General features: G+C 47.3%; 1 protein-coding gene across 2 annotated transcripts in view; it reads right to left on the bottom strand.

Moving 5' to 3' along the window:
* Positions 1 to 24,048, bottom strand: part of RFLNA (refilin A) — a 346,540-nt gene that overhangs the window by 148,553 nt on the left and 173,939 nt on the right. For both annotated transcript variants that reach the window (XM_074008336.1, XM_074008337.1), the window contains one exon: positions 20,662 to 20,857. The gene's annotated coding sequence lies outside the window, so the exon portion shown is untranslated. The remainder of the gene's footprint in view (positions 1 to 20,661; positions 20,858 to 24,048) is intronic.

Genomic DNA, 24,048 nt, shown 5'->3' with positions numbered 1-24,048 from the left:
CTGATCTGTTCAGTATTATTACCATGATGGTTTCTTATCTCTACTATTATTATTTCTCTGTCCTCCAATTACTACCTGAGCAATTCTGTGCCTTGGCCCCATCCCAGAAGTTACTGTATTTTTAGATGTAACAAAGGCAGCTCCAATGCTGAGTGCTTGTAAATATCAGCACTGGAGCACGTGAGCCCCCAAGATGCTAGTGCCTCATGGTGCTAGTGCAGATGGATCCTGAAAACCTGTAGGCTGCCTGGGCTGGGTGAGATATCAGAGGCGTGGAGGGCTGGGGAGCAGGGTGCTGTATGGCCATTAAAGGTCAACACTGAAGGTGTGTGGTGAGTTGAGATAGCCCAGCACTGCTGGTAATCAGTCAGGCCCCACCCCACCCCCCTTCCACCCAGGTCTGCAAAGCGGAAGATGCCTTTGTCATCAGGGAGGCAAGGAGAGGCTTCCTGTTACTTGTATAGTTTCCCAGCTCTACAAAGGGAATGAGGGTGCGATAAGGGGGATCAACAATAACAACAGGTAGAGTGTTATACATTCTATACAAGAAGGCGTATATAATAGTATACATATTACATGCAATAATTATATGTAATGTAGTACATATAATACTGTATTAGTTTGTTCTCACACTGCTAATAAAGACATACCTGAGACTGGGAAATTTATAAAGGAAAGAGATTGAATGAACTCACAGTTCCACATGGCTGGGGAGGCCTCACAATCATGGCAGAAGATGAAGAGCAAAGTGACATCTTACATGGCGGCCGACAAAGAGAGCATGTGCAGGGAAACTCTCCCTTATAAAACCATCGGATTTCGTGAGACTTATTCACTACTAGGAAAACAGTATGGAGGAAACCATCGCCATGATTCAGTTACCTCCCACCAGGTCCCTCCCACAACATGTGGGAATTGTGGGAGCTGCAAATCAAGATGAGATTTGAGTGGGGACACAGCCAAACCATAACAAATACATAATAGTTAATTATATTATATATACTATACAGTATATATAGCATATAATAAAATAGTTAATATTTTCTATATAGTATATATACTTATAACAATTATATTATTCTCCATTAGATAATACATAATACTTGTAACTATTATGATGATAGTTATATTGTTCTCTATAATATATAATACAACTAATATTATTACAGTTATCTTATTCTCCCTTAGATAATATATAATACCTATAACTATTATGATTATTATTCTGTTCCTGAGTTTGTCTTTGGTTATTCTCTGGAGCACTGGAGAGCTTGGCTTCAGCAGATGGGGCCCCTAGATTCCAGCCTCACTCCTGCCTGGTTAGACTGATACATGTATGTAAGACTCTTCCAACCTCTGCTTCTTTAACAATGAATGCTGGGAGCAAGCAGCATTTCACAAGTACATGCTAAGTGCCAGACACTGCCCCTGCATATCCCTTCAAAGCATTGCCACAGCACTGTGGGCTGGGTGTCATTCTGTGATATATGCCAGGATATATTATGTTCTGTGGGAGCCTGCCACCCACTTGTCCCTTCCCTGTACACACTGCCATTCCCCCCCAACACGGGGAACTCTGCTACCCCCTTGAAGGTTTTGACTAATAGAATCATGTCATGCCAGCCCAGTGCTTAGCTTTGAAGAGATCTAGAAGTTTCTGCTTCCCTTCTCTTGAAATATTTGCTCTGAGGACAGTCCCTCTTGGAGTCCAGCCACATGGAGAGGCCATGTATAGGCACTGAAGCTAACAACCCCAGCTGAGCTCCCAGCCCGCAGCCAGCATCAACCACCAGCCGTAGAAGTGCGCCATCTTGGACACCAGCCCAGGCGGGCCTTCAGATAACTTTAGCACCAGCCAATATCTGACTGCAGCCTCAGGAGACACTGTTAGCAAGAACAGTGATGGAGCCCTGTTTACTCATACCATATGATATGGTTTGACTCGGTGTCCCCACCCAAATCTCACCTTGAATTGTATTCCCATAATTTACATGTGTTGTGGGAGGGACCCAGTGGGAGATAATTGAATCATGGTGGTGGTTTCCCCATGCTGTTCTCATGGTAGTGAATAAGCCTCATGAAATCAGATGGTTTTATCAGGTTTCTGCTTTTCCATCTTCCTCATTCTGTCTTTGCCTGCTGCCATCCACGTGAGACAGGACTTGCTCCTCCTTGCCCTCCACCACGATTGTGAGGCTGCCCTAGTCATGCGGAACTGTAAGTTCAATTTTTTTCTTTTGTAAATTGCCCAGTCTCGGGTATGTCTTTATCAGCAGTGTGAAAATGGACTAATACACCATAGAACCATGAGAACTAGTAACCAACTATTATTTTAACCACCATATTTTGCTGTGATTTTTTAGTGCAGCAATGGATAACTAGAACATACTTGTTTCCCATTTGCAGTTGGGGAAACTGAGATCTTGGAGGTGAAAAGAATTGCCCGATTCAGTTGCTAAGTAGCAGAACCAAGATTCCTGGAGCACAGGTTCCTGACTGTCAGGCCACACAGCCTCTGCACCAGGCTGGAAGAGGGAACACTGTGGGATGTGAAAGCTTCCCATGTATTCAGGAAGCTCTAAGATGAGCCGGCGAATGTGAGAGCCAGAAAGAGGGGTGACGAAGAAGCATGGCTCTGCTCCGCACTCACAAGAGGGCAGGGAGATGGGGCCCAACCAGCTTATTGAGTGACTCAGGGAACTATCCAACTGTCACAGGACATCACTTTGCGGGATAAAATCAGACTCACAGCCAGAGCCATGAAAAACAGACCTGAGTGGCGAAGGCGGCAGAATCTGTCTCCTGCACAGCAGAGCCTCCAAGCTCAAGCCATCATGTGTGACCAGAAACCAGAGGAGGGGCTGCTGGCACTCGTGACATGTCCAGACAGTAAGGTTTTGTGCACCTTCACATGGAGAGATGAAGGTGCATGATCCCTAAGGCAGCTGTGACAGGCCATAGGTTCCCAAGAACCCCAGCTTCCTTCTCGGGGTCAGAGCAGCAGAGAACCCTCAAGAAGAGGCTGTTATATTGCCTGCCCAGAGTAGGCCTGGAGGAAGCCCCAAGAATGATGGAAAATGGGGACCCAACAAGGGTACACGTGCAGAGGTCCAGGCCGCTGTCCAGGGACACCTGGATTAATCTAGCCCCCTGGATTAAGGTGAGGTCTGTGATTTAGCAGCCACTGCTCACTTTCCTCCTGAGAGGGCAGCTGCCTTCTCCCTCCTGTCTGCTTTTAATCTAACCTATGTTTATTATTAGGAAACCTCTGGAAGTGGAACCTCTGGAAGTCAGAACCAAGCCCGGGGAAACAGCTTCAGGCATGTTGGCTCTGCTGTAGGGTAACCCATTTGTCCTGGTTTGCCCAGGACCTTCCTAGTTTTAGCACTGACAATCTCAAATCCCAGGAAACTCCTCCATCACAGACATTACCGCAGGACAATGGGTCACCTTAGACTACTTCTGCCACAGACACCAAAATTTGTTCACACTCTGTGGTCAGAACCAAAGCTCCCCTCCCTCCTCCAAATTAAAGAAAAAACCCAGGCTAGGTGGCTCATACCTGTAATCCCAGCACACTGGGAGGCTGAGGCAGGTGGATCACTTGAGGTCAGGAGTTCGAGACCAGCCTGGCCAACATGCTGAAACCTGTCTCTATTAAATATACAGATATTAGCAAGGGTGTGGTGGCGCTCACCTGTAATCCCAGCTACTTGAGTGGCTGAGGCACGAGAATCACTTGAACCTGAGAGGTGGAGGTTGTGGTGAGCTGAGATCACACCACCGTACTCCAGCCTAGGTGACAGAGTGGGACTCCATCTCAAAAAAAAAAAAAAAAGAAAGAAAAAAGGAAAAGAAAAACCCCACTAGTTCATGGTCCCTTCTCTCACCTTGAGTGAGACCATCCTTGACCCTGGGGGAGAAAAGGCATGACCTTGAGTAATAAAAATAGCAACAATAATAACAATGATAGTGGTAGCTAACACAACTAGAGTACTTCTTGAACATCAGATCATGTTGCAAGCCCTTCCCAAGTAGTACCTCTTTCAGTCCTCACCACAACCCAATAAGAGAGGCGCTAGTCTTACCACTGTTTCCTGGTGAAGGTTACTGAGTCTGGAGGAGTGAAGTGCGTTGCCCAAGATCACACAACCAGCTGCGGTGGAGTCGGGATTCTCACTCAAGCAGATTGTCTGAGTGCAAAGCTGACTGCGGCACTTTCTAGTTGGGTGGCTTTGGGCAATTAAATGAAGTCACCTCCTGAGCCTCACTTTGCTCATTTATATGGTTTGGCTCTGTGTCCCCACCCAAATTTCATCTTGAATCTTGAATTATACTCCCATAATTCCCACATATTGTGGGAGGGACCCAGTGGGAGATAATTTGGATTGTAGGGATGGTTCCCCCATACTGTTCTTGTGGTAGTGAATAAGTCTCATGAGATCTGAAGGTTTTATTAGGCATTTCTGCGTTTGCATCTTCCTCATTTTTCTCTTGCCACCACCATGTAAGAAGTGCCTTTCACCTCCCACCATGACTGAACTGTAAATCCATTAAACTTCTTTTTCTTCCCAGTCTCAGGTATGTCTTTATCAGCAGCATGAAAATGGACTAATACAGTAAATTAGTACCAGTAGAGTGGGGCATTGCTGAAAATACACCCGAAAATGTGGAAGCAACTTTGGAACTGAGTAACAGGCAGAGGTTGGAACAGTTTGGAGGGCTCAGGTAAGACAGGAATATGTGGGAAAGTTTGGAACCTCCTAGAGATTTGTTGAATGGCTTTGACAAAAATGCTGATAGTGACATAAACAATAAGGTCCAGGTTGAGATGGTCTCAGATGGAAATGAGGATCTTGTTAGGAACTGGAACAAAGCTGACTCTTGTTTTGTTTTAGCAAAGAGACTGGAGGCATTTTACCCCAACCCTAGAGATTTGTGGAACTTTGAACTTGAGAGAGATGATTTAGGGTATCTGGTGGAAGACATTTTTAAGCAGCAAAGCATTCAAGAGGTGACTTGAGTGCTGTTAAAAGCATTCCAGGCCGGGCGCAGTGACTCACGCCTGTAATCCCAGCACTTTGGGAGGCTGAGGCGGGTGGATCACAAGGTCAGGAGTTCAAGACCAACCTGGCCAATATGGTGAAACCCCGTCTCTGCTAAAAACACAAAAATTAGCCAGGCTTGGTGGCAGGCACCTGTAGTCCCAGCTACTCGGGACTGAGGCTGAGGCAGAAGAATCACTTGAACCTGGGAGGCAGAGGTTGCAGTACGCCAAGATCACACCACTGCACTCTAGCCTGGATGACAGAGCGAGACTCCATCTCTTAAAAAAAAAAAAAAAAAAATGCATTCCATTTTAAAAGGGAAACAGAGCATAAAAGTTTGGAAAATTTGCAGGCTGATGTTGCAGTAGAAAAGAAAAACCCATTTGTTGAGGAGAAATTCAAGCTGGCTGCAGAAATTTGCGTAAGTAACAAGGAGCAGACTGTTAAACCCCAAGACAATGAGGAAAATATCTCCAGGGCACATCAGAGGTTTTCATGGCATCACCTCCCATCACAGATCCGAAAGCCTAGGAGAAAACAATGGTTTTGTGGACCAGGACCAGGGTCCCCATGCTGTGTGCAGGCTAAGGACTTGGTGCCCTGCATCCCAGGTGCTCCAGCTGTTGCTAACAGGGGCCAAGGTATAGCTCATCTTATGGTTTCAGAGGGTGCAAGCCCCAAACCTTAGCAGCTTTCATGTGGTGTTAAGCCTGCAGGTACATGGAAGACAAGAAGTGAGGTTTGGGAACCTCCAGCTAGATTTCAGAAGATGTGTGGAAACGCCAGATGCCCAGACAGAAGTTTGCTGCTGGGGTGGGGCCCTCATGGAGAACCTCTGCTAGGCCAGTGCAAAAGGGAAATGTGGGGTCAGAGTCTCCACAGAGAGTCCCTCCTGGGGCACCACCTAGTGGAGCTGTGAGAAGACGGTCACTGTCCTGCAGACCCCAGAATGGTAGATCCACCGACAGCTTGCACCATGAACCTGGAAAAGTCACAGACACTCAACGCCAGCCTATGAAAGCAGCCAGGAGGGAGGCTGTACTCTGCAAAGCCACAGAGGCGGAGCTGCCCAAGACTGTGGGAACCCACCTCTTGCATCAGCATGACCTGGATGTGAGACATGGAGTCAAAGGAGATCATTTGGAGCTTTAAAATTTGACTGACCAACTGGATTTCAGATTTGTAAGGCCTTTGTTTTGCCCAACTTCTCCCATTTGTAACAGCTGTATTTATCCAATACCTGTCCCCCCATTGTATCTAGGAAGTCTCTAGCTTGCTTTTGATTTTACAGGCTCATAGGTGGAAGGGACTTGCCTTATCTCAGATGAGACTTTGGGCTGTGGACTTTGGGGTTAATGTGGAACTTTGAACTTGAGAGAGACGATTTAGAGTATCTGCTGGAAGACATTTCTAAGCAGCAAAGCATTCAAGAGGTGACTTGAGTGCTGTTAAAAGCATTCCAGTCTGGGCGAGGTGACTCACACCTGTAATCCCAGCACTTTGGGAGGTCTGTTAGGAGTTAAGACTTTAGGGGACTGTTAGGAAGGCATGATTGGTTTGGTTTTGAAATATGAAGATATGAGATTTGGAAGGGCCAAGGGTGGAAAGATATGGTTTGGCTGTGTCCCCACCCAAATCTCATCTTGAATTGCACTCCATAATTCCCGTGTGCTGTGCGAGGGACCCAATGGGAGATAGTTTGAATCATGGAGGTGGTTTCCCCCATACTGTTCTTGTGGTAGTGAATAAGTCTCATGAGATCTGATGGTTTTATCTGCAGTTTCTGCTTTTGCATCTTCCTCACTTTTCTCTTGCCACTGCCATGTAAGAAGTGCCTTTCACTTCCCACCATGATTTTGAGGCCTCCCCAGCCATGTGGAACTGTAAATCCAATTAAACCTCTTTTTCTTCCCAGTCTCAGGTATGTCTTTATCAGCAGCATGAAAATGGACTAATACACTCATCTATAGAATGGGGGATAACAACCTTCCTCAGAGGACTATTGTGACAAAGAAATGAGAGAATATAACGAAACAGTCCAGTTCATTCCTAGTATGTAAGGGCCTGATAAATATATGTGGTGGTGATGATGATGATGATTACTATTTTACATATTGTGGAACTCAGTGGATATGGAACCTCCAGAAGCCAGCACAAACTCCAGGGAAACTAGATGAGGTGGCTCTTTCCCCTCCAGGCCAACCCAACCCAAGCCACACCCAGAAAGTGACTTAGGGCAGGGCACCAGCTGGCGGCAGCAGAGGCTGCACCAAGCACATTCCCAAACACCTCACATGTGTCACTCAAAGTCAGGCACAGTCTTTAATGTACCTATAATGCTCCAGGAATAGGACATTTCTCCCAGAGGGGCTTTGGTAAAGGAGGGTGGGTTCAATGGCTCCTCTGAGACTCATCTGGCCTTGGTACTTGTATCAGTCAGTTATCATTGCAAAACAAACAACTGCAGAAGTTCAGAGGCAAACACCAGTGAGCGTTCACTACCCACATATCTGGGGTGGTTGGTAGGAGGCTCTGTTGATCTTGGCTGGGCTCTCCCAGATGTCTAGGAGTTGGCTAGATGTTGGCTAATCCAGGCTGGCCTCAGCAGGAACCACTAGATGGCTCACCTATGCTCCACATGTCTAACTAGGCTTGTTCTCACAATGGTGGCAGAGACTGAAGCGATTAAGTGGAAACATACAACACCCCTTGAGGCCTAGCCTGAGGACTGGCACATCATCACTTTCTTCTCATTCTCCTGGCTAAGGCAAGTCACAGAAGGTGGGGAATACCTGCCACCTGTGGACTGGAGAAGCTTCAAGGTCACATTACAAAAGGCATGAATATAGGAGGTGAGAAGCAATTCTCATTCAGGCTCAAATTGAGCCACTTGGTGGTGAAACATTACTCTTCCCAGTCAAACCTCTCCCCTACTCCATTTTTTTTTTAAAGTACCAAATGTGTATTATAACATCCTGAAATCATTATTTCAAACCTCTCCCTAGTTAAGAACCTCTTTTTTATGTCCAAATAGCAAGTAGAAACCACATCTTTATAAACACATGAACCTCCTGAAGGTAGAGGTGATGCTCTTGAGAAGTTAACTTTTTATAAATTAGATATTATTTGCTTTAGGTAAGAAAGTTCTGCTATTCAGGTGAATCTTCAAAATTTTAAACAATTGCCGAAATAGACTACATTAAATTTAGCTTAGATAAGTTGCCTTAAAGGAGGAATCCAGCAAGGATTCTAGAAATTAGAAGTAACGACCTGGGAGTCCACATCTCAACAGTCTAGCCCTGTTTCTCCATCTGCAAAACTGGAATCATAACAATAGCGATGCTAATACTAATAACACTGTACATTATCTCATTTGAGTTTCCCCACAGTCTCGGAAGCTAGAGTAATTACTATCCTTTCATTGTACAGATTAGGAAAATGAGACTCAGAAAGGGTGAGTGATTTACCCAAAGTCACACAGCTCATCTTCAAGGCAGAGTTCGGTTAGAACCTCCGTGTTCCCTTCTACACTGCTGATGGGAATGTAAACTAGTACAATCACTATGGAAAATAGTGTGGAGATTCCTTAAGGAACTAAAAGCAGAATGGCCATTTGATCCAGCAATCCCACTACTAGGTATCTACCTAGAGGAAAAGGAGTCATTACATGAAAAAGATATTTGCACACACATGTTTATAGCAGCACAATTTGCAATTGCAAAATTGTGGAACCAACCCAAATGCCCATCAATCAACGAGTGAATAAAGAAACCATGGCATATATATACAATGAAATGCTACTCGGCCATAAAAAGGAATGAATTAATGGCATTCACAGCAACCTGGATGGGATTGGAGGCTATCATTCTAAGTGAAGTAACTCAGGAATGGAAAACCAAACATCGTATGTTCTCACTCATAGGTGGGAGCTAAGCTATGAGGATGCAAAAGCATAAGAATGACACAATGGACTTTGGGGACTCAGGGAAAGGGTGGGAAGACGGTGAGGGATAAAAGACTACAAGTTGGGTTCAGTGTATACTGCTTGGGTGATGGGTGCACCAGAATCTCACAAATCACCACTAAAGAACTTACTCATGTAACTGAATACCATCTTTTTCCCTAAAAGCCTATGGAAATAAAAAAAAAATGTTTTTAATTAAAAAAATGAAACAAAACCTCTGTGTTCCAACTCTCAGTCCTAGGATCTTTTTCCCTCCCCAGTTATGCAACCCAGCAAAAAGATAACTAGCGAAGGGGAGGGTGGGATTAACTCACACGGCCTTTGTGGGTTTCTCATTAGAAGAAACTGTTCTTTCCCTTGCTTTTCCATTGTGGTTTTTCTTTTTTTTTCTGATTTTACCATGAACCACCTCGTTCGGATATACCCAGTCTAGCTTCCTGGAACCGTGCAGAAAAGCTGCTCTCAAAGCCTCCTCCTCCCGTTTTTTCCCTTCTCTTTTTCCAGTTGCAGCTGCAGCCTGGGCCCTGAGTGCCAGCTAGCCAGCAGCTGGGAATGCCTGCATTTTTGGGAATCCAGCAGACCAAGGCCCCGTTTTTTTCTATCACCAGTAGGCACTTTCCCCCAGAAGGCCTGCCAAAGCTGTCTCCAAGGCCCTGACAGTGTCCTGAGGGCCCCAGAGAAACAACTGAACAAGATTAAGACCAATAAAACAGACTTCGCTTCTAAAAGACGGCCAAACGCTCTCAACATGGCAGAAACTGGAAGCATCAAGACTTAGAAAATTGTATCTTAGAAAACATCCCATCATCACTGGAGTGCTGTTGAATTTCCTTTTACTATCATTTTGACATTGGAAAAAGGCCCCAGGCCCCAGGCTGGAGGTCAGGAAGAGCAGAGCTGTGGCAAGCCTAGAACCCGGGCCACTGAGCCAGCTGCTTTCAAGGCCACATGTGCAGGGGAACAGCACAGAGCTGTCTGAGTCTGGAACCGTCCGTCTGGAGTCTGAGCTAGGCGTGCCTGTGGGTGGCACTGGCTAATTGCTCTCTTGTTTTCTTTCAATAAATAGCACCCTTGTTCAGGTCCTCTGAACTCCTGTTGAGGAAGCAGGAAAATAGTCAAGATCCCTGCCCTCTGGGGCTGGCATTTTACTGGGGGAAGCAGATAATAAAGAATACATGTGGCCGGGCGTGTTGAGTGGCTCACGCCTGTAATCCCAGCACTTTGGGAGGCTGAGGCAGACGGATTACCTGAGGTCGGGAGTTTGAGACCAGCCTGGTCAACATGGTGAAATCCCATCTCTACTAAAAATACAAAAAAAAATTAGCCAGGTGTGGTGATGCACACCTGTAATCCCAGTTACTAAGGAGGCTGAGGCAGGAGAATCTCTTGAACCCGGGAAGTGGAGGTTACAGTGAGCTGAGATCGAGCCACTGCACTCCAGCCTGGGCAACAGAGCGAGACTCCATCTCAAAAAAAAAAAAAAAGAGGGAGGCAGGAGGATCAGGTCAGAGGAGAAGTGACGACAGAATCAGAGGTTGGAATGTGCGCTTCGAAGATGGAGGAAGGAGCCATGAGCTAAGGAATTCAGGAAGTTTCTACATGCTGGACAAGGTCAGGGAACAGAGCCTCTCATAGCATGCCAGAAGGAATGCAGCCCTGTGGACGACTTGGTTTTAGCCCGGTGAGAGGCATTTTGGACTTCTGGCCTCCAGAAGTGTGAGATAATGAATGTTCATTGTTTTAAGCACTCGGTTTGTGATCATCTGTTACAGCAGCAACAGGAAGCGATCACAGGGATTTAGGCAAAGCTGGGGGGAACGTGTTCCAGGCACAGCCACAGCAGGTGTGAAGGCCCTGAGGCAGGGAGCATATTTGGAAGGCCCCAGGAACAGTGAGGAGGCTGGGGTGGCTGGGGCAGCATGGATGAGAGGAGGAGATGAGAGAGGGAATAGGTTGGTGTGGGTGGTGACAGAGACCTTGGAAAAAGCTCTGACTTTTGCTTGGAGAGACATGGGGAGCCCCTGCAGGTCTCATCAGAGATGTCAGCAGGTTGAGTGGAAAGGACCTTGTTGGGACACATTCTTTCCCAGCTCCCACACTAACCAGCATGACATCGGGGATGTCACCGTGCTATGGCGCCCGCTCCAAGGGCAGGAGACTTGTTTTATTTACTACTCAAGACACGGAACCTAATCACATCTGCAAAGACCTTTTTTCCCAATAAAATCACATTCACAGGTTCTGGGTGGACACATCTTTGGGAGGACCAGCATTCAGCCTAGTCCACCCCTCTGGCTCCTGTTCACAGCCCGGGGTCTCAGGAAACAGAGCTGCCTCCAAAACGACGCCTGGACCCACAGGCATGCGTGATCAGTTACAAGCTCTTCCCTTTCGCTCCGGATTAGAGACTTCCTTTTCCCGAGCTCTTTATCCCGTGTCCAGTCCCACGTGTTGACTGCCATCTGGAGCTGACATACCTGGAAGTGAAGTGATGACAGAGGGAGCACCCTAGATAAAATGAGGATGGTAGCTACCTGGGGGCTCAACACCCACAGCAGGGCCCCTGCCATTCCAGACCTCCCTGGGCAGAAGAAACCTTGTCTCTCACTTTCCATCCCTCCTGATAACGTGCCCCTCAACCTTCACCTGTGGGCAGGTCTATCCTTGCCTTTTTCTCTCCCTTCTTCCCCGTCTTTCTGCCTTTTGCCTCGCTCTTTGGGTTTTCAGGAACTATCACTCACTAAACCATCAATACATCCCATTTTGCCTGGGGCAGCCCAGGTTTACGTGGGTTGTCCCAGTGTAATTAGAAACAGCAGCCTTTTCACTCGAGATGCCCCAGTTTGGACAATAAATTCTGTGGTCCTGCTGCACAGGAATACCCTTTCTGAGCCAGAGTTCATCAGCCTGAACAATGTGCCGGACTCCATGGCAAGGCATTAAAATTCCCACAAAGACACCTCAAGCTGTTTATTTAAACTATGCAACAGGGAATGTGATTTAAAACACAAAAACCTGAAACCAGGTATAAAGTCGCCATCCAGCCTTCCAGCTGTCCAAGTCAAATGTTTTCAAGCCATCCCCAATTGCTCTCTGTCATTTGTATCACTTGTGCCATTTGTCAGCAAATCCTATTGGTTCTGCCTTCTGGACACCTCTAGAATGCAACCCCTGCTGTCCACTCCCGGCAAGGCCACTGGCATCTCAGGCTGAACCATTGCAGGGCTTTAAACAGAAGAGTGACATGCTCCGGCTTGTATTTTAACATGCAACATGATCCTTTTAAAGCATTCACCCGTTCCTGTCACTCCTCTGCACAAAACTCTGCCAGGGCTCACATCTCACTCACAGCAAAAGCTTAAGTTCTCACAATGGTCCAGGAGGTCCTGTGTGATTCCCCCATCTCCTCCCAGTCGCTTGGCTGGCTGCCCTTCCTCATGGTGCCCTCATCCCTCCACTCCTGCCTCCTGGCCGTGCTGCTGGTCCTCAGGCAGGCCACCCACACCCACCACTCCTTGTCTTGACCTTTCTAAGGCCATGCAGATGTCCCTCCCAGGGAGGCCCCTCCTGGCCCCCATCTGAGACGATGCACACAGCCCTCCCCAGCATCCCCTTACCCCTATTCCCTTGACCTCTTTCTCCAAAGCTCTGATCCCCACTCATCTTCCTATTTGTTTTATTTGCTGACCTTATAGATCTCCCATCTGCTCCCACTAGAATCTCGGCTTTGAGAGGACAAGGATTTGGGTCTACTTTGTTCACTGCTGTGTCATGAGCTACTAAAACATATCTGGCACATAGTAGGTGCCCAACAAATATCTACTGAATTAATGAATGAGGATGCTTAGACTTCTTAAACAATTATCCATCTAAAACCAACTTATAAATAACATAAAACTACATTTTTTTTTAATTTATAAAAACAATTACTTGTTTTTACCACTACATACCACTATGTAATGGCTAAAATCTGAAATACACCAAACATTGCGAGGACATAGAGCAGCAGGAATCCTCACTGGTTGCCAGTGGGAATGCAAAATGGTGTAGCCACTTTGGAAGACAGTTTGACAGCATCTTCCAAAGATAATTATAATCTTACCATACAATCCAAAAATCATATTCCTAGGAATTTGTCAAACTGATCTGAAAGCTTATGTCTACACAGAAACCTACATATGGGCTGGGTGTGGTGCCTCATGCCTATAATCCCAGCACTTTGGGAGGCTGAGGCAGGCAGGTCACCTGAGGTTGGGAGTTCGAGACCAGCCTGGCCAATATGGTGAAACCCTGTCTCTACTAAAATACAAAAATTAGCCAGGCATGGTGGTGAGTGCCTGTAATCCCAGCTACGCGGGGAGCTGAGGCAGGAGAATTGTTTGAACCCAGGAGGCAGAGGTTGCAGTGAGCCGAGATTGCGCCATCGCATTCCAGCCTGAGCGATGGACCGAGACTCTGCCTCAAAAAATTAAAAAATAAAAAACCTGCACACAAATGTTTATGGCACCTTTATTCATAAATGCTAAAACCTGGGAGTAGCCAAGACATCCTTCAAGAGCTGAATGGATAAACTGTGATATGCCCATGCAATGGAATATTATTCAGTGATAAAAGAAATGAGCTATCAAGCCATGGATGGACCTAGAAGAACCTTAAATGCATATTGCCGAGTGAAAGAAGCTAATCTGAACAGACTCCATACGATTCCAGTTAAACGACATTCTGGAAAAGGCAAAACTATAGAGACGGTAAAAAGATGAGTGGCTGCCAGGGGTTTAGGGTGATGGAGGGATGAGTGGGCGGAGCACAGAGGATTTTCAGAGCCGTGAAACTACTCTATGTGATACTGTCATGGGCGCTCCAGCACTATGCATTTGTCAAAACCCATTGCCTGCAGAAAGCAAACAGTGAGGGAACCCTAATGTAAGCTAAGAACTTTCATTAGTAACACAGGAGTTCCCCCTTATCCGCAGTTCTGCTTTCCGTGGTTGATTACCCACCGTCAACAGCTGCCTGAAAATATTAACTGGAAAATTCCAGAAATCAACAATTCGTAAGTTTTCAACCGCGCGCCATGCTGCACAGTGTGAGGAAATCTTGTGCCATCCTGCTAGGACATGAGCCTTCCTTGTGTCCAGCATATCAACGCTGTGGACACTACCCACCTGTCAGTCACTTAGTCGCTGCCTCAGTTATCAGATGGAAAGAAACATAGGAGATATGGGGCTTGGTGGCATCCACAGTTTCAGGCATCCACTGGGTGTGGGTGGATGTGGAACATGTGCCCTGAGGATAATAGGGGACCACTGTAATGTATAAATAGTGGCTCCTTGTAACAAATGTCCTGTGCTAAATGCAAGATGTCAATAATGGGGAAACTGTCGAGGGGAGGTATAGGGGAATTTCTATACCATCTTCTCAATAGTTTTTTTTTTTTTTTTAGATGGAGTTTTGCTCTTGTTGCCCAAGCTGGAGTGCAATGACACGATCTCGGCTCACCACAACCTCAGCCTCCCGAGTAGCTGGGATTATAGGCTTGCGCCACCACACCCAGCTAATTTTGTATTTTTAATAGAAATGGGGTTTCTCCATGTTGGTCAGGCTGGTCTCAAACTCCCGATGTCAGGTGATCTGCCTGCCTTGGCTTCCCAAAGTTGTGGGATTACAGACGTGAGCCACCGTACCCGGCCAAACTTTATTTTTTAATTAAAAAAACAGTGATATAATGTGGCAGTTGATGCCATTGTCCTGGAATGGAGTCACCTCTCACAGCTCAAATAAGGTGCTGGCCTCTGGACCCGCTGTGGGGAGCTAAGTCCACCAGAGGAGTGGGAAACCACATTGGCACCATATGCCACGGCCATTCAGGCCTCACTGGGCAGGGATGGTCATTGGCACAGTAAGTCAACCTCTGTTCTTTGCTAACATCCAGAGCAATTAAAGTAGTGGCAGTTGGTTCAAATATAATCATAAATGCAAAGGCAGTCATGGACACCAAAGTCACATATCCTCAGTCACAAAGCACTCAACCAAGTGATTGGGAATATTGTCGTTGTGAAATAGAGTGTCTCCAGAGACAGCTGCCATCAACGCCTTCCCCCACGCCAGATGTGTGTGCTGCACCCCCCATGTGGGCAGGCCTGGGACTGGTTTTGACCAATAAAACGGGCAGAAATGAGGCTGTGCGAGAGACTGGCAGCTTCCACGTCCCTTCTGTTGGAGACAGCCACCATGTGAGGAATTTGAGCTACTCTGAGCGCACAGTGCCACAGCAAAGCCTACGGTAGCAATAAGGAGAGAGAGATGACCGTCCAGGTGCCAACCTGCCAATCATCTCAGCTGAGGGGCCAGCCGCCATCTTGAAAGAAGCCATCTCGGACATTCCAGACGCAGCGTACACCACGGGGAACAGGAGAGCCACCCAGCTGATCCCACAATGGTGAGAAATAGACATTGTTGGGTTTTAAGTCACAAGAGAGAACTGAAACTCATTGAAATGGAGACAAAATGAAAACATTCTCAGAGAGAGCTTTCAGAATCTCTAACATGGGGGTCCGCAACGCCTGGATCACAGATGGGTATCAGTTCTGTTAGCAACCAGGCCACACAGGAGGTAAGCCGCAGGTGGGCAAAGCAAAGCTGAGCTCCGCCTCCTGTCAGAGATCAGCAGTGGCAAGAGATTCTCACAGGAGTGAGAACCCTATGTGAACTGCGCACGCGAGGGATCTAGGTTCTGTGCTCCTTATGAGAATCTAATGCCTGATCATCTGTCACTGTCTCCCGTCGCCCCCAGATGGGACCATCTAGTTGCAGGGATACAAGCTCAGGACTCCCACTGATTCTACATTATAATAAGTATGTAATAATAATAGAAATAAGTGCACAGCACATGTAATGCACTTAAATTATGCCAAAACCATTCCTGCACCCTCCAGCCTGGTCTGTGGAAAAACTGTCTTCCACAAAACCGGTCCCTGGTGCCAAAAAGGTTGGGGACCGCTGCTCTAACACATAGTCACGCTCCCCAGGTTAAGAGACATTTATTTAGAAGACAGTGCAACTGTCCCTAGCCTCCCATTCCTAACCATCCCATCTGTTGGGGTCATACTCACCTCCTCTGTGGTTTTACTCACCCTTCCTAAGCTGCATTCCCCAACACATCCCCAGCACTCTACCCAAGGCCAAACCTCATTCTCTCCCCCAACTTGTCTAGAGAACTAGTCAACTCCCAAACCCTCCCTCTCTCACCACCATTGCTTCGCTGGTACAAAACTCCTTAGTTCAGTGGATGTTTCAAATAACTAAAAACTAATCTGGTCCCTTTACATAGGATTTCCTCATATGAGAAAGGAAGTATTTAGGCTGTATGTGTTGGGGCAGGGGAAACAACAGAAATTTTTTTGCCTTTTGTCTTATTCTTTAGGCATGTTTTTTATTTCTACCTTTTTTTCCTTAATAACGTGGAAGTTAGGCCAGGCGCGGTGGCTCATGCCTGTAATCCCAGCACTTTGGGAGGCTGAGGTGAGTGAATCACCTGAGGTGGGAAGTTTGAGACCAGCCTGGCCAACATGGTGAAACCCTTTCTCTACTAAAAATACAAAATTAGCCAGGCGTGGTGGCAGGTGCCTGTAATCCCAGCTACTCAGGAGGCTGAGGCAGGAAAATTGCTTGAACCTGGGAGGTGGAGGTTGTGGTAAGCCAAGATAGTGCCATTGCACTCCAGCCTGGACAACAAGAGCGAAACTCCATCTCACAACAACAACAAACAACAAACATGGAACTTCGTGAAATGTTTTGAGACCCCGAGAAGTGAAATGAGAATCCTGCTCGGCAGCCTCCCAGTGCTTCCTTGCTCCACAATTCATGAAAGAGGCATCTGCAGAACATAATCCTGTCCCAGCTTTCAGGGAAGCTGCAGCTCAGAGAGGAGCCAGACACGTGGCTAGCCAGTCCCATGAGATGCAAATGCTGTCATGCAGGAGTGGGGGCAGGCCGTGGAAGCAGGGAAGTGTTGGCTCAGCATTTCGGGAGGAGAGGATGCTCCTGCTGAGTTTTGAAGGCTGTTGTTCTGGAGGAAAATGTGGAAGAATTCAGCTTGGGAAGTGGCCATGTTGACAGGCAAGGAAGGGGAAGGGACCCCTAGAAGAGAGGGCCAGGAGGAGTGTGTTACACTTGGGAAACCACAGGACGCCCAATATGGTTGGCTTCAGGGTGGCTGTGCCTTTATGGGAAGCCAGGAACCTTGGAGATTGTCCTGCCAGGAATGTGAAACCGTGGAATGATGTGGAGTTAACAGCATCAGGCATGGTGGCGGGTGCCTGTAATCCCAGCTACTAGGGAGGCTGAGTAGCTGAGTAGCTTCCCTGCTTCCACGACCTGCCCCCACTCCTCCATGGCAGCGTTCGCATCTCATGGGACTGGCTAGCCACGTGTCTGGCTCCTGTCTGAGCTGCAGCCACCCTGAAAGCCGGGACAGGGTTAGGTTCTGCAGATGCCTCTCTCATGAATTATGGAGCAAGGAAGCACTGGGAGGCCACCGAGCAGGATTCTTGTTTCTGCTGCGTGACGTTGTGCAAGTCACTTCTCAAGTCACTTTGGGGGTCTAGAAAGATCACTCGTATGAATTGGAACTGAGGCAGGAAGACCTCTTAGGGTGCCTCGGCTGTTGTTCTGGAGAAAAACATGGAAGAATTCAACTTGGGAAGTGGTTATGTTGACAGATAGGGGAGTCAGGATGCTGAGGACATTTTAGAGAAGAGTCAGTTGGTGGCCTGTGACAGCTGGTGAAGGACTGGGCGTAGGGTTTTAGGATTCGGGATCTGCATGTCTAGGGATGCTGTTTGCTAAGAAATGGGAATGTGAGAACATGTCTGAGGGTGAGATGTGGAATTTACAATGTCTCCAGGCACCCAAGTGGAGATGCCTAGCCCACCCTGGAGAGGTGGGTCCAGGCTGGGAAGTGAAGCTGGAGCCATCGTCACAGGAGGGAGCGGACATGTGGGCTGCACACAGTTGCCCAAGGAGAATATGAAGAGGGGATAGAAATAGATTATGGTCAGGGAAATAGCATCATTTAAGAAGCAGGTGAAGGAAGAAGCCAAAGACAAGTCAAGACGAGGTAGGAAACCAGCAGGACTTATTTTCTGGTCACGACCCTGTTGACCAAGACAAAATCTGGTTCAGACAGAATAAAGTAAAGAAACAGAGGCAGGAACAAGCGGATGGCTATGAAAGTGATCCCTGGCTGTCCTCATTGCTCATTAACCTAGGACACTCCCGTCAGCTCTAACAGTTTACAAATGCCATGGCAACGACCCAGAAGTTATCACTCCTTTCCATAACAATGACCCGGAAGTTACTGCTGCTTTCCTAGAAAGTTCTAAATAAGCCACCCCTCAATTTGCATTAACCTGCCCCTTAATTTGCATGTTATTGAAAGCGGATAGAAGTGGGTATAAACACAGTTTGCAGGAGCCCATAGGCTGCGGATTCTGGGCACACTACCTATCAGTTAGCCCTGCTCCACAAGGAGAAATAGCACTGAATAAAATATTGCTGTTTAATACCACCAGATCGCCCTTCGGTTCTTTCCTGGGCAAAGCCAAGAATCCTCCCAGGCTAAGCCCCAGTTTTGGCGCTCACCTGTCCTGCAACAAATGATCTTAAATTTTTTTTTTTTTTTTTTTGAGACGGAGTCTCGCTCTGTCACCCAGGCTGGAGTGCAGTGGCCGGATCTCAGCTCACTGCAAGCTCCGCCTCCCGGGTTCACGCCATTCTCCAGCCTCAGCCTCCCGAGTAGCTGGGACTACAGGCGCCCACCGCCTCGCCCGGCCTTTTTTTCTAATTTTTAATAGAGACGGGGTTTCACCGTGTTAGCCAGGATGGTCTCGATCTCCTGACCTCGTGATCCGCCCGTCTCGGCCTCCCAAAGTGCTGGGATTACAGGCTTGAGCCACCGCGCCCGGCCGATCTTAAATTTTAATATCAAAACCATAAAAGTGTGGAGAGAAAAATACAGGGAAAAAAATGTACATGATTTTGTGGTGGGGACTATTAGGTCTAATTTCTTGCCAGTCAATAACAATTGAATATTAGCAATTTCAACCTAATACATTTCTAAATGTCACCAAAGACAGAAAATATAATGAATGGTGTTTGGGTTTTTAAAAAGTATGCATATATATGTTTTCAAAAGCATATACAAGATTACAATGGGAAAATTTTTGCAACATGTATATATACCAAGGGTTCATAATTTAATATATAAAGAACTTCCAAAAATCAATTAAAGACAAACACTCCCTCAAACAAAGTGAGCAGGGAACATGGACTGGTATATTAGTTACCTACTGCTGTGTAACAAGTTATCCCAAAACTCAGCAGCTCAAACAACAAACATGTATTATCTCACACTGTCTGAAGGTCAGGAATCCAGGAGCAGCTTAACTAGGGGGATTCTAATTCAGGGTGTCTCATGCAGTCAGGAGGTTAACTGGGGTTGTGGCCATTAAAAGGCTTGCTGGGCCTCCAAGGTCACACCCTCTGCTGTTAGTGAGAGCCTCAGCTCCTTCCTGGTTGTTGGCTGGAGGCCTCAGTCTCTCACCATGTGGGCCTCTCCACATGGCAGCTCACTTCAGGGCAAATGAGAGAGAGAAAGACAGATACATATGAAGAGACAGAGACAGAGAAAGAGAGAGAGATAGTTCACTGCCCACTGCCTAGTCTCCAAAGACACACAGGCACTTCCACTTAACTTAATTCATTAGAACCTGGCCGTTAAATCCAACCCACACTCCCTTCTTTGAAGGGAAGAGTATCAAACAATGTGTGCAGGCATTTTTAAAACCCAAAGGGAAATGTTAAAACACAATGGGAAATTTACAAAAGATGAAATATATGATACAAATAAGCACGAAAACAGCCCCCCTCTGCTTTCAGGGGAAATTAATTACTCCCAGGTCCACAGCACATGGAGTTCTCTCCAGCCTGCCTGTCTTCAGCAGGGCTGTTCCCTCTGCCGGCCGCGCTCTTCCTCTCCCCATCTGGCCTCCTCTTGCAATGGCCCCCTTGTCTCCTGGGAAAAGACTCCCTCCAGCCATCATGCTTAGGCCGAGTGAGCCTCCTCTTATTCCTGTTATCTCATTCATCATGCCGCATTGTAATCACCTCTCTCATTAGCCACCGAGCTCTCTGAACTCAGGGTCCATGACTTCATCATCATTTTACTTCTACTGCCTGGCATGTAGTAGACAAATAACTAGGTCTCACGTGATAAACGGTCTACAGAGTGCTTTTAGAGAACACAGAACCCATGTTTCCTGGGTCTGAAAAGGGAAGTCACAAAGACTGGGCTTCACTTCCCAGCCCTCTTGGAACGCAGTCCCTCTGAGTGAGGGATTTCTCCTCGCATAGACACAATCAGCTTGCAGACTCTGCAAACCTGGGCTCCTCCAGTTCTCTACAGCATGGAGGCTCCACAGGGTGAGGCTTATTCATCCGGACACACAATTCACATCTGTTCCTAACAACGGGCATCAAGTTGGCAGCTCAGCCCTGCCATGGGCCACAGTGGGCCACAGTGATAACCCCTGTTGTGTTTCACCAAATAAACTCTGGAACCCAGAGATCCACCGAGCTGGGACACCCTACCTGAGCCGCAGACACCTCCCCGCAAGCAGACAGCTCGTCCAAGGACTTTCCCACGTGGCAGCAAGCCCGTCAGCTTCTGCGTGTCGGCGTGTGTCTTGCTCTCCAGTTGTAAGTGCTCTTCAAGGGCAAAAAAACCCTCTACAAACACATCACCTCGTGCAGCACCATGGTCCACGAAGACTCTCACAAGTACGGCCTGGAAAGGAGAAAAGGTGACGAGGAGAAGCTGAGCTCAGGCAGCTACTTTGTCGGTGACTTCTGAACACCTCGTAAGTATCGGTCAGCAGTGGCCACAGTGATGCTGAGTAACAAATGTATGGGTGGACACACAGCCACTGCTGAGACCAGGGGGTCCAAAAGCCAAGTGCTGGACCTGTGGCTTGTTGCTTCAACCCTGGGGGCCCCCCGCAGTTCTGGATGTTTGCGGGGTACACTCATAAGCAGGAAACCCAAGCCTCTAGGCCGGCTCCCCTGTTCTGGCTGTTACCCCATTAGAGCTTCTGAACTTCAGCAGAGAACAGTGAATTCTTTCCTGTCCCCTTATACTCTCTGGCTCAGGAAGCAGTGGAAAGATGTAGGGATCCCAGAGCCTCCCTCAAGTGGTCCAGTATTCCTGCGACTGCCGACCAGGCAGAAACTCACCAAGTTTTTTACAACAAGCTTGTCCCTTCCTGGTGAGAAGCTCCCCAGATATAACAACAGAAACAGACCCATCAGGTTCTGCCAGGAAGAAAGAGCCATGCATAAGTCAGACCTCGTGGCTCCTTCAAACACTCAGAGGCAACATTAATTTGGACTCTTGGATGAAAGGTCTAGCTTGCCTTGCCAGTTCATTTGTAAACTGGACAGCTAGAAAGTACCTCTGAGCGTGGAGACCCACTGCTCCACTGAAGCTTTAAGGGCGGCAAGGCCTTCCTCAGTACTTTCTGTCTTTCTTTCAGCTGCAAATTCAGCAGCAGCATTTAATAAGAAAAACAGAAGCCACAGGAAAAAGGGAGCTCCGGAAACAATATACGATGCAAAACCCTTTAAGTTTCAGCTGCTTCCAGTTAGAAGACACTCAACTGCTCCCGGCAAGAGCCCGACAAGGGGCCAGTTGATCAGGGAATTAATGAGCAACAGGAACATGACTCCTTTGGGAATGTTCTCTGCAAACCAGGGACATAGATGGCTCCAGGGACCAGCTGCCCCTCTCTCCCCTACTTTGGCCTCTTTTTCTTCCTCTCCTCATTTCCTCCTGCCCACTCCCCTCCTCTTCTCACTGTTTCTTCCTCCTGTCCCATTATTTCCTTCTCCTCCTTTGTCAGTTCTTTAGTCCTCTCAGGGGACATCCCTCAAGCATTGCAGATTGTGTGGCATTTAAAGCCAAACACATCCCTAAGACAAAGAGGAGAATAATTAGTTATAATAGGCTGGGCATGGTGGCTCATGCCTGTAATCCCAGCACTTTCGGAGGCCAAGATGGGTGGATCACTTGAGGTCAGAAGTTCGAGACCAGCCTGGCCAACATGGTGAAACCCCATCTCTAGTAAAAATACGAAAAATTAACCAGGCATGGTGGTGGGCGCCTATAATTATTCCCAGCTACTCAAGAGGCTGAGGCATAAGAATCGCTTGAACCTGGGAGGCAGAGGTTACACCAAATAAACTCTGGAACCCAGAGATCCACCGAGCGGGGACACCCTACCTGAGCCGCAGACACCTCCCTGCAAGCAGACAGCTCATCCAAGGACTTTCCCACATGACAGCAAGCCCGTCAGCTTCTGCTCGTCGGCATGTGTCTTGCTCTCCTGTCATAAGTGCTCTTCAAGGGCAAAAAAAACCTCTGCAAACACATCACCTCGTGCAGCACCAGAGGTTACAGTGAGCTGAGATTGTGCCACTGCACTCCAGCCTGGGCAACAAGAGCAAAACTCCATCTCAATTCAAACAAAAAAATTAGTTATAACAACAGCCACATTTGCTGAGTGTTTATTATGGGCTAGGTACTGTTCTAAGCACTTTGCAGTCACTAGCTCACTCCTCCAAAATGGTCTGCAGATGCAGACTTCCCCTAATGCTGTCCCCGATTAACACAAGAGGCAGAGGGAGAGAGCAGCCTCATTCAGATGAGAAGCTTTGAAGAAAAGAGACTGAGTGCTTCCTCTTCCACCATGTCTGTAAGGGGGCCCTCTCGAAACTCCCCAGTGGGATTGTTGTAAAGAATCTCATTTCCTTTACAGAGGCTGGTGAAGGCTTGTGCTATCATCATGTGGACCTAAAAAGGAAGCAACATCTCTCGTTTTATAGGCACAGGCCAATGACGCAGGCAGCAACGGGTTAATAAGCTCAGGATTCTCCCTAGACTCAGCTGGCTGACCAAATGTCCCACCTTTTTCTCGTAGCTGGCATGAAATGGAGCATCAAGCACTGTAACAGTCAGGATCTGCTTGGTTGCAAATAATAAACACAACAAAAGGTGCTTCAATGATAAAGACATTTATCCTCTCCCTTTACAAGGCATTCAGAGGTAGGGCAGTTCGAGAGGTGGTTAATTCTGCAGCTAATTACAACAGCAAGGACTCCAGTTCTTTCTGTCTTCACTGCCATCTTCATGTCTCTCCTCATGGCATTGAAACGGCTGCTGCAGCTCCAGGCAAACATCCACACACAACATCCTGAGGTGAGAAGGGGGCCATCTCTTCCTCGTATCTCTTTCTAGGAGCTAAGAACCATTTCCCAGAAGCCCCCAGTCGACTTCTCCTGACATCTCATTGGCTGCAACTGGGTCACATGTTCCTGCCTGAGCCAAAAACAGGCAAACAGAGTGGGACCATATGTTTGCTTTGGAAACTAAAAATAACATCCTAAGCACCCCCAACCAACTGAACAGACTCTCTCTGGGCCAAGGGAAACCTGAAAAAATGAATTCCCCACCATGATGGGAAGGGAGGTCAGATACACCTCATTATTCCCCCTCCCTGTTGGAGTTTAGGCACAGCTGACCAGCATTAACATTAAAATAGAGATCATAGGCTGGGTGCAGTGGCTCACACCTGTAATCCCAGCACTTTGGGAGGCTGAGGAAGGTGGATCACAAAGTCAGGGGTTCGAGACCAGCCTGACCAACATGGTGAAACCCCATCTATACTAAAAATATAAAATTAGCTGGGTATGGTGGCACACACCTGTAGTCCCAGCTACTTGGGAGGCTGAGGCAGGAGGATCACTTGAGCCCAGGAGGTGGAGGTTGCAGTGAGTCGAGATCATGCCACTGCACTCCAGCCTGGAGACAGAGCAAGACTGTCTCAAAAAATAAAATAAAATAAAATAAAAGAGATCATAACGTTGACAGAAGACTTTATTGTGGCCATAAGATACCAAATTCTAACCTGACTGTAATATAAC

Source organism: Macaca fascicularis, chromosome 11, assembly GCF_037993035.2.
Source record: "Macaca fascicularis isolate 582-1 chromosome 11, T2T-MFA8v1.1".
Lineage (NCBI taxonomy): Eukaryota > Metazoa > Chordata > Mammalia > Primates > Cercopithecidae > Macaca > Macaca fascicularis.
The sequence above is the reverse complement of the archived record's forward strand: the minus strand, read 5'-3'. Positions and strand labels throughout refer to the sequence as shown.